The following is a 12,369-nucleotide window of genomic DNA, read 5'->3' as shown; positions in this document are numbered from 1 at the left end:
CGATATTTAATATCGGTACAGCCCTAGTATAATTTGTAAGACTTAGGATGAGTCAGTCCTATATTATTTTATTTTAGATAATTATTTATTTTATTGTAGAATATAAAAGGCCGATTTTGAGGCAATATATCATTTTACTTCATTTTATTTTTATAAATTTTCGTTATTGTTTTATCTTACATATTATTCGATTTTGAGGAAAAGATCTTTTAACAGCAGACAAGCAATAGTTTATTGATAAAACATTTTTTATTTATAATTTTATCCCTTATATTATAGTACACCTTTTTAGATCCTTTGCTAATTTAATTTATTATTTTATTTAAGGTTTTATTTCTTCAATCCTAGGCTAACCCTTTTTATTTTTAAACTCTAAATATTACAAAAGTTTTTTTTGATAGAAGCAAATATGTATTTACAAAATCATCTATCTTTACATCAGAAAATGAGGTGAGGATATATTTATGTTTTCCAAATATTTTAGGTTATATTTTCTTTAGATCATTGCTAATATTTAATGCAATTATTTCTACGAGCCGATCATGTTAAACAATATTATAGATTACACTTTTTTTAAATTCTGCTATGAAATAATGAGGAACTATCATTTAATAAGGAGTTGCGCCGAATATTCACTCCTTTGCAATTTTTATTTAAGGCTTTATTTATTTTGCAAATTATTTCTTTAATTTCCTAGGGTAAAATTTTTTTTTTCAAAATCTAAATACTACAAAAAAATTTTTAGTAGAGGCAAATATCCAAATTAGGTTTTATTTATATTTTCCAAATATTTTGGGTTCTTTTTAGAACACTTGAGTTCTCCAAACAATATTCGCAATATAGTTACTATATTGAATAATATTAGTAAATATCAGAGTTGTTAAAGTAACGATAGCGCGCTATCTTTTTTGGTATCTATGGCTAATAGCGGCTACTTTTTTTGTAATTATTTAATTTTTTAGCGCGCTACTTAGCTACTTTAAAAAATATAATGAAGGTAAGTATAAACATGAAATTTAAATATAATATTATAATTTTTATGATTTATTATTTAATTTTGAAATTGAAATATATTTTCAATTGTAATTATATTTTCAATTGTAATTATATTTTCATTTGTATTATAAACTTAAATCACGTGTTAATAATTTAAAATGTCATCGCCTATGTATATCCAAATCGTTGAAAGTGATTCAGACAATGATATTAATGAAATGGAGGATACCAGGGAAGAAAATGTTCTTAATAGCTATAATACAAATTTCCCATTCCCTAAATTTGAAAGATTTTTTTAAATAAATATAAAAACCAAAACTGGCTTCAAATTTATTTGTTTAAAATGTAAAAAAAAATATTCCCTCAAATCAATCCAGTTATAACCTCAAGAAACACCTAAAGGTACACCCCATAATATTTTTTGGTTGAGACCCATGGGATCTAAAGGCTGGTGACGCACCTGAGTATCTGAAACTTAGGCCTAAAATGAATTATTTGTTATTCGAAAGATTTGATTCGATTCGTATTTTACAAATACGAATAGCACAATTATTCGATTCAAAATTTCGAATCGAATATGAATAATGAGGAAAGTTATTCGAAATTATTTATATATAAATATTCATAATTTTTCGCAAATATTTTATTGTAAGTATAATAAAAAAGAAGTAATTAAATTTTCCTAGTGGATATCATCGTTTATTTCCTATTATCAAATTATAAGTTATATTTGCTGACAAAAATGGAGGAAAAGGAAAAGCCCCAAAGTAAACTAAAATATAATTATTTAAATTTGATGGTTTCTTTTTAATCATTTTTGGTGTTATGAACAAAACATTTTTATGGAGTGTACCTCTTTCCCATATTCTTAAGCTCCTGGGAGATAAATAACTAAATTGTTCTTATTCTTTGATTAGGAAAATCCTTTTCACATTTAGTAACCTTATTTTTAGCAAATTTTAAAGACAATCATCTAATTCAGATAGTGTATCATAATCACTATCATAAAAGCTTCATCCTCACTATTAATTACATTGTCATAATCACTTCTAATAAAATGATATTACATCTCTCAATCGCTTATGTCTTAGGCTATTTTAAATTTATTTTAAATATTTGCATATAAGATATAACAAAATTTTAGAGAATTATAGATTTTATTTATTATATCAAAATACTTTATTAGCATAAATTTCTTTTATTTAATCATGCATTTATTTTTATTAATTAAAATAAATTTTAAAATGTAGATATTTTATATAGATTATAATTTAAAAAATTTTATTGTATAAAATTAATTTAACAATTACCTAAAATATAAATAATTTATGCAAACACTGGTATTTAAAAAAAATATGAAAATATTTTCAAAATATAAATAATACATTGTACTTTGATTAAAAATAGTATTTGCATAAATTTTAAGAATTAATACAAAAATTATATAAATGTTATAACTAAAAATTCATTTTACGAAAATAAATATATATTTAAAACTAAATAATCATATTGCAATTTTTAGATTTGAATTTATAGATAGGTCCAATTTTTAATTCATAAGAGGAATAAAAATAGAGCCTCCCCCATGCCTATGCCACTGTTTAATTAATTTATTGTTTCTTAAGCTTTAAATATTTTTTCTTTGAGCTGCTAATGTATCATTTGGAATTTCAGGAAGGACGGTAAACTTGGATTTTATATGATATATATAATTTTAAATATATTCAAAGATCAATTAGAAAATCTAGATAAAAGAAAATGTGGCGAAGGACATAGTCAATCCTCAAATAGTTCTAGATCTACATCAATATCTGATCAAACTGAACCTTTCAATGTTAGGCGGAAAAATTCTTTAATATGGAATCATTATCTGCATGATTCTAAAACAGAAACAAATATGTAATATAGGAATAATGTGCAAGTAAAAAACTACCTCGGCACTGATTAATCATAATAAAAGGTTTCATCGAAAAATTCAAAATAAAAATACGATAAAAAACTATTTATAAGCTGTATCCAAAATAAATGCCGATGATATTAAGCATTATTTATTAAAATTTTTGCTCAAGTCAAATATACTATTTAAAATTCTCGCCACACAAGAATTCAAGTCATTGATTAGAGCTTTGAATCCTGACATAAAAATATGTTCAATCATATGAATGAGATTTATAATAAAGAATTCAATAAAGTTAAAATAATTATAAATAATTTAAAGTGCCAAATTAACTTTACCACTGACATATGGTCAAGCCCTATTAAAGTACCATTTTTAGGGTTGACCTGCCACTTTATTGATGAAAATGGGAGATGAAGTCATTGTTATTAGCTATAGTTCCATTTACTGATTCACATTCTGGTGAAAATATATATAGAGAGTTTTCTCAAATTATAATATCGAGTATCGACATATGTAACATAGCAATTTCTTGTGATAATGATAGCTCTAATTCGACTTACATAAAAATTCTTCGTATAAAACACCCAACTTGTAAAATTTTACATGTACGATGTTTTGCACGTACTCAATTTAGTAGTACACAATAAATACTTAAGAAAGTAGACAGGCAAGTATCAAAATTAAGAACAATCATAAAGATTATTCGCAATTATTTTACAAAGACTAATATTATGCAAAATATATGCTCCTCCCTACTTCCCCCTATGAAATAATTAAAATTAGACACATCCATCAGATGGAATAGTCTTATTTAATGGTCGAAAGAGCTATTAAAATGAGAAGGTCTATTGATGAAGTTGTGACTCAGATATATGATGATATATCTGATATCGAAGAAAGAAAACTGAGCGAAGTAATTTAATTTATTAATTATTATTTTTTATCAGGATGATTGGACTACTTTAATCAGGCTTGTTAATCAATCCTTTTCAAAAGATCGAATCCCGATCACGATCTTTTGAAAAAAATAGGATCGAAATCCAGAATAGACCTTTTTTAAAAAAAGGATCGCAATCACTATCCTTTTCTTATTTAAATTTCTGTTCGATGCAAAATTAACTAATAAAAATTAATTAAAATGGTATAAATTTATTGTAATTGAATAATAGAATATAAGTATAACAATTAGAATATATATATTTATAATTAAAATTAAAATTAGCCTTTAATAATAAAATTTTTTCTAAATTATTATTATTTAAACAACCACGTTTTTCATTAAGTATATGTTTAGCTTTATTAAACAAGCGCTCCATAGGAGTGCTTGATGGTAAAGATGTGTTATATTTAATAAATGTTTATTTAAAATTAACATAATTATTAAAAATATTCACAGAATCATCATTAGAATAAAAAAAAATATTTTTGGAAAAAGCATTTTGTGACGAATTTTTCCCCAAAAAGGTATTGATTTCATCCATCATTCATTTGAAGGATCTGCATGTGGTTGATCCTGTAAAATGGGCAATTTACCTTTCTTTTAGCAACAAATTTTGTGGCAGATTAATAAAAGGCCAATTGAGCTTAAACTTTGGGTGAATTATTGATGCCAATATATTACTGTCATCATATAGTGAAGGAAATCTATATTAATAAATGATAATTAATTTATTATTAAATATGTGTTCATTCATATAAATCAGGTATCTGCAAAAGTTAGCCTTTTCAAATTTTAGAGTCAGGCCTGACCAATCATCTGTATAATATTGATTAAATTTAATAATTTTTAATGCCTATGATGGCCCATTAAAATTTTACCAGATATCATAGGCTTAGTAGACCAGGCCTGTTAAAAATATTTTACTAAATTTGCCAGATCATGGCAATTTTTTAATAAATTTTGCAGATATCTGATATCTATTAATATAAAAAAATTGCATAAAAAATTATTACCTTTTATCAATTCCTCTAAGAACACACTCTACGGCTGACAATATCGCAGGCAACTCATATTTTGTGGGCCTTTGGCCAACTTTGGCTTTTTGATTTCGAATATAAAAAATTTTTGCAAGTAATTACAAGAGTGATAAAAAATATCCTTTTTTCCTTCATTATCCAATATACCTTTATATGGATTGTTTTAACGACAATCAGGCTTGCCATAGCATCCAAATCAGATTCATTTCCTATATTCATTATCTTTAATTACATAAGAAAATTTAATACCATCGGAGATAACCTCAGATTAAGCATTACATATAGCTTCTATCGATTTAATAATAAAATATCTTATATATAAATATATTTGCTTATTTTCTTTCTCTTAACATTTTTGTTTTCAATAATTAAATCTCTCATAACTACAATTAATCTTCTTTTATCTTATAATATCTAGAACAATAGTCACAGACCTGAACAAGCAAACGTGAATCATTGAGGCCCAATCTTTATATATTGTTGCCGATTTTCAAGGATACCAAAAACCTTGTTACCACAGATGTATAGTTTAAAAAAAGAAGAATGGAACTACACCCTACCAAATTGAAATATTAGAGTGAGGTAGAGTTATGAATGAGAGGGAGAAAAACAAGGCGAGAAGCTATTTCTTTAAATAGCTATTTATTTTTAATCTATTAAATTATTTTACATTAAGGTATTATTAGTATTTATAATCAGTAAAAGACATATAGTATTAATATTTCCATTATTATGATCAAATTATTTATAAAGGTTTATAAATTTCTCTTAATCTATTTCTGAATAATAATAAAATTTATTTCCTTAAGCTACTTAATTTCGGCCTATAAAATTTACTGGTTATAAATTTAATCCTTTTACTACGTACGAATTGATTATAAAACAGATAAATATCGTTTACCATGAAACTAAGAGCCAAAGAGTATTTGAAATCCTTTCATAAAATAAATAGATAATTACCTCTCGCCTCAGCAGTCGTTCGTTTGATGATCATAAATTAGTCTTAGAATATTTTTAAAAGTATGACTAACAGCAGAAACCAGCTTAATAAATTCCTATGAGAGGCCTATCTCCGCTATTGATCTAGATAACCTGCCAAACCAGCTATTTTTATATATTGTAAATGATTTAAGGAATAACTCTACAGGGAATACTTAAGCGAATGGTGATATAAAATTGTTTGGGGTTTGTCCAAAAATGTGACATACTAGTTCTATTTTCCTAGATTCTAACATCCTCTATAATGGGAGGGTGTCACATCTGGCCCATAGGCTATTGTTGTATTCGGAGGGAAGTAAGTTTTGGTAATGCATCTTAAACAATTGTTTATAAAGGTTTGCCTCTTTTGTTTGACTTTGTATCTTTATGTTTCAATGCCATTAAAGTTGAACCTTTAGCTGATTAGATAATTGATTAGATGACCATATCTTCATACCTATATTTGGCTCTGGCTTTGTTTAATTTGACCGCGAAATCTTGTCTGGTCTTTCTTTGTAAGATATTTTAGGTATTATACTACAATCATCCCTTCATGTATTTTTATATTCAAGTGATGGAGTGAAGAATGAGGCTATCATCTTCGTTTTGTCAATATTTATTTCTAAACCAAAAACTCAGCTTCTACGATAATATTGTCCACTAGGAATTGAAGATCTGGTATTGATTCCCCGATCAGACAAAGGTTATCAGTAAACACAAGAATATTTAAATTACCAATGATATAGCATTCCGAGCATAATATTTTAACCTTTTTTATATTGCGATTTGTAATAAAATTAAATGGCATTGGAGATAAAACGCTCCCTGTTTCAGCCCAATTTTTACAGGGATTTTGGAGATTTTCGCACTACTATGAATAACTGGACCGAGTAGTTATTAGAAATACTTTTTATATTTTTGACAATAGGTAGGTATACCTATCTCCTCCAAAGCCCTCCATAAACTAAGATAAATAATGGAATTGAATATTCTTAAAATCTAGTGCGACGAGTAACAATTGGCTTTTTAGTATTACTGCTCTCTCAATTTGGTTTTTTGCAAGCTAGTTAGTTATGACCCTTTCTGAATGAAACCAATGAGCCAGTATAGTCAGGTTCTACAAAAGGCCGAAGACTGTTTAGAATGATATTTGCGAATATCTTACAAGCCACCGAATTCAGAGGCGTCGGTAGCCTTTACAATCTCAGGGGACACAACCAAAAACTAAATTGATAGCGGGCTTCGCCCCCCATGCCATTCAATTTGCGGGCCTTCGGCCAGGTTTTTTATTAATATATTATACTTTATAAAATTTGTTTACTCTGAACAATTATTCTGATTTTCATATTTTGTCATTTATTATATTATGCATACAAAAAAACTGGCATATAAATACTTAAAACAATACAAGACATTTCTAAAAATAATATTTTTTAATATAAAATTTATTTATTACATTATAAAATATTTTTGATTGCTGAAGTGATAAAAAAGATTTATTAATTCATACCTATGCCTCAATTGATAATAGTTTTTAAAAGCCACATAATGCAATAATATAATTCTTAGAAACTTACATTGACAAAAGGTTATCAAACTAATATAACTATCTATTACCATTTTAGACAATGTTTTATAGAATTAACTAATGAGGAAAATTTTATAGGCCTAAACCAAATCAATAATTCTTGAAGAAGAAAGTATAAACGACCAATCCAAATCATAAAACTATATGGTGGTTAGAGCTTCCTTTTAGTTGTCATGATGGATAGATAAGTAATCGAGAAAATTATTGTGAGATATTAAATTTCTAAAAGATTATCTTCCTTTTTAAATGATATATAAACGACTACACATTGACCATTATTGTTTATCTAAAATATGCTATCATATGCTCTCAGCAGCTGTAGCAATAATCTTAAATTACATAGCAAAGCAAATAATAGATGCTGGTTAATTTGCAGTAATAGCCATGACACTCACGATGTAAACTAATATCAGAATTTTTTATGTTGGATAAATTGATAAAATAAAAACACTTAGAAATGAAATATTTTTTAACTATAGGCCAGAATGATATGATGAAACAATTAAGATTTTATATATTGTCGCACCACCTCTAATGTCATTGCCTCTAGTTGGTATATTATATCTTAAAATAATAGTAGTTTGTAATAATATCAAAAATATATTTGTATTAAAAATTTACTTAAAACTGTTTCTCGAAAAAGAAAAAAATAGCTTTCCTAAAAACAAGTAAAAAAAGAGAAGAAAATATATCAAATTTATTACATCTATTGTAGGATTAATAATAAAATGTTTAATTTTTAAAATTATTTATAACTAAATAGATGGCGTTAAATACTTAAATGCGAATTGTTACTATATTTTTTATCAAAAGCATTTATTAGTAAAAATCATTATAATATTAACTGTAATATATTATATAACTGACAAATACGTCTATAAAATTGACATTTTATCTAATATTTTATAAATAACGTATATAATAGAGGAGTATAAACTATATGTCTTATTACTTTTTTATAAAGAAATCTCTTATACTTATTTGGACCTTGAAAATATTTTTAGAGGTATGATAATAAAATTTTAAAATAAATATACAGTTGATCAGTCATTTTGAACTCGGCTAATTACAATAGTAAATTTCATAGTTTTCAATTAATAAATGATTATATTTATTTAATTAGAGTTATATAACTATTTAAATAATAATAGTCAATTAAGCTTCAACTGTTAATGCTAAATTAATATTTAGTGAGTTATATTGATATTCTATTTTTAACACAAAATTTGATTGCAAGCTGACAAAGTGAAATGTATTAATATAATCTAATATGTAAAATGGTATTCATTTAATAAATATTTAGACAGTCTTATTAATTTTTAAATAATAAAATTAAATCTATATATAACTCAATAGAATTATAAAAGAAATCGTTCAGGGGGCAATAAAAATTTATTTTTTGTTCAAGGGGTTAAGATTCCATTTAAAAAAAAAAATTTTGCTTCAGGGGGCTATTCAAATTTTTCAGGGGGCTCGAGCCGATGCGCCTCCCTTCTTAGTGACTCTACTGACCGAATTTAATGAGATTCCTCTCCAGTTTTCATATTTGGGGTTCTTTGTTTTTGGGAAGTAGAATAGCCGTAAGTCAATCTATTCTTGCCACTCTCTGGTCATAATTGGGAAGAGGATCTCTGCACACAACGTTGAATCAGCCTTCAGGAACTCACTATGTATAGTATTTTGGTTACAAGACTTGTGGCCTTTTAACTTTTTATTATATAGTTAGGTCACTTTCATATGATTTTTTTTAATATAAATTATTTTTTTTCACATCACGATTATTTTGGTTCATTGATATTTATTTTATACTTATATGCAATTAAACTAATTCAATCATTTAAACAATATTAAATCAAGTGAGTTAACACAAAATGAAGTAATTTATTTCTATTTTTATAGGAACTAATAAAACTCGAAAATCTAATTAAAAAAATATATATTGTTGTCCAAAATAAAATGCAGGATGAGATAGTTCTAAGAACGTCCAATTAAGTTCAAAAAACGTGTTAATATATTCCATCAGTGTAAAGTAGGCCTATTCAAAAATAAATCGAATAACTACGAATACGAATAATAAATTATTTGTTTTATCTGAATACGAATAATCATTTATTCGATTCGAATAAAACGAATTATTCGAATAAAATGAATTATTCGTAATATTTAATAAATTGTTTAACAAATCTAACATTTGTCATTTCTATTTGTTGACCTGCCAATCCTGAAAAATGATGTGTTTGTGTTTATAAAAATTCTAGCACAAATTTAAAAATTTCTGAAGTGAAAATTTAAATTTTTATTTGCCACATTTTTGACTCATAATAAATTATATTAAAAATTACATAAACCAGAGGTATATAAAAATATATTACATCTCTACAATAATTATTGTTAGCTAGCCTAATTATGTTGGAGAATGCTTCTGATGAAATTATGATTGATCTTAAAGATGAGAAAATTTCCTCACAAAAGAGAGCAATCATATGGGATCAATATCAAATCCTTAAAGACGGTGAAAAGGCTGCTTGCAATCATTGCAAGAGTATTATAAAATGTAAAGGCAAAACAACATCTCCTCTTATTAATCATTATATTAGGTTTCATTCACACCTCAGTAAAAAAAAATAATAAAATTGACATTTTTTTAAAGTCTACACCAAATTCTTCAAAAATATTAATTTTAAGGATAATTTATTAAAATTATTTATAAATAATATTATACCTTTTAAAATTATTGATTCAAATGATTTTAAAAATTTTATAAGTGATCTTGATTGTTCTGTAAAATCAATATGCTCCAATACTCTTATACTGCACATGTATAATACATTTGCAGAAAAAGAACAGTTGGTAAAGGAAATAATATCTAAAAATAAATGTCAGATTAATTTTTCATCTGACATTTGGACTAGCCCAACACAGGTTCCTTTTTTAGGGCTAACAGCCCATTTTATTGATGATAATTTTAAAATAAATAACATAATTTTGGATGTCAGTCCAATAAATGAAACACATTTAGGTGAAAATATATTTAAAGCCTTTGTTAAAATAATTAAAAATTATAATTTAGAGAATAAAATTTTTTATATAACTTTAGATAATGCAACTAATAATAAAACATTTATTGATACATTTTCTTTAAAATATCCATTAATAAAAATAGTGCACATCCGATGCTTTGCCCATGTAATTAATTTAATATCCAAAGAAATTTTAAAAATTTTAGACCATTCAATCCTAAAACTAAGAAACATTATTAGAATGATTCGTAATTCCCCTAAAAAATTAAATTTATTAAAAAATATATGTAGTTCCCTACACCCTCCCCTAAATTTTTTAAAACCAAAATTGGATTGTGAAATAAGGTGGAATAGCACCTACCAAATGATTGAAAGGGGCTTATTGTTAAAGCCTGCAATAACAAAATTAGTTAATGAAGTAATACTAATATTAAAATTATTCAAGAAAAACAAATATCAGAGGTAAACTAAAATTTATAATTAGGTAATAATATAATACTTTGATAGCATATAGGAAGAATGGGAGGATCTTATAAAAATTAAAGCTATCCTATTGCCTTTATATGAAACTACAAATATGGTATGTGGGGAGAATTATCCTACCTATAATTTAGTTATACCTTATTATATTTTAATTCTTGAACATCTAAAAAATGAAAAACCTGGTTTCTATAAAACCTTTAACAATAGTTTCAAAGTACCATGTGATAAATTGTTGGGCTATTATAATTTAACTGCCGATGATGCAGTAATAACCACAATATTAGATCTCAGGCTTAAAGTAAAATATTTTAAATCAATATCTGTTGATTATGATATTGATATATCCAAGTTAATGGACAAATTTAAAGAGATTTACAATAGATATACAGGTATTTAATTTACCCCCATTTAAATATGATTTTATTTTATAAGCTCATAATTATAACTGTCAAACAAATAGGATAAAATTCAACAAAACAGGCTAGACATTGTTTTTAAACAAAATAATATTCAACTGTGTGAAATAGAATTTTATCTGAGTGAACCAAGAGCAAAGAGTGATCTTGACCCGTTAATGTGGTGGAAGGCAAATGCATATCGGATCCCCATACTCTCGAAAATGGCAAGTGATTATCTATCTATACAAGGAACATCAACTGCTTGTGAAAGGCTTTTCTCAGTTGGAACTAATTTATTGTCAAAAAACCGCATGTCATATAAGGAAGAAAATATAAGAAAAACTCTTTGCCTTAAAAATTGGCTTAAAGATTACACATTATTATAATTCTTTTCTGTTTAAAATCAAATTTGTAATAAAAAAATTTGTCAATATATTTGAGTATGATTTATTTTATTAAAAAAATATTCGAATCGAATACAAATAGTAGATTTTATTATTCGTACGAATTCAAATATAAACGAATCAAATATGAATAATGCACTATTCGATTCGAATTCGTTTTTGAATAGGCCTAGTGTAAAGTAACCTATTACACGGACTGATTTTCATTATTTCTTTTATAGATTATAATATTATCTATTAACCTAATAGTTCCTTTTATTATATAGTTAATACTTTAGTCGATTAACTTAAATATAACTTTGATAAATGATTGTTATTATTATTTTATATTAACCGATTACATTGGAATAGCCAGGGGGGGGGGCAATTCGAAATCCCCACCCCTCCCTTCAGAAATTTATCACTTTTATGAATATCATTTTAAGCTAATAAAAATATCCTCCTTACTCCTCTCCCCACCTCATGTCCCCCAAAAATGTATGCGTAAAAGTTAATATTTTTTTAAACTAAATCTATTAATTATAATTCAAAATTTTTTGGGAAAAAGCAATTTATATATATAAAAAGTGAAACCAAAAATGTTTTTTAGGAAATGTATAAGCAAAGATAAGTCTTAAGACAATAG

At 25.6% G+C, this 12,369-nt stretch overlaps 1 long non-coding RNA gene across 1 annotated transcript in view; it reads right to left on the bottom strand.

The window, feature by feature from the left end:
* Positions 1-8,753: 8,753 nt before the first annotated feature.
* Positions 8,754-12,369, bottom strand: part of LOC135922189 (uncharacterized) — a 35,108-nt gene continuing 31,492 nt past the window's right edge. The window contains exon 4 of the long non-coding RNA XR_010570773.1: positions 8,754-9,146. This is a non-coding gene — a long non-coding RNA (uncharacterized LOC135922189). The remainder of the gene's footprint in view (positions 9,147-12,369) is intronic.

Source organism: Gordionus sp. m RMFG-2023, chromosome 1 (genome assembly GCF_954871325.1).
Source record: "Gordionus sp. m RMFG-2023 chromosome 1, tfGorSpeb1-WG-v2, whole genome shotgun sequence".
NCBI lineage: Eukaryota > Metazoa > Nematomorpha > Gordioida > Chordodea > Parachordodidae > Gordionus > Gordionus sp. m RMFG-2023.
The sequence above is the reverse complement of the archived record's forward strand: the minus strand, read 5'-3'. Positions and strand labels throughout refer to the sequence as shown.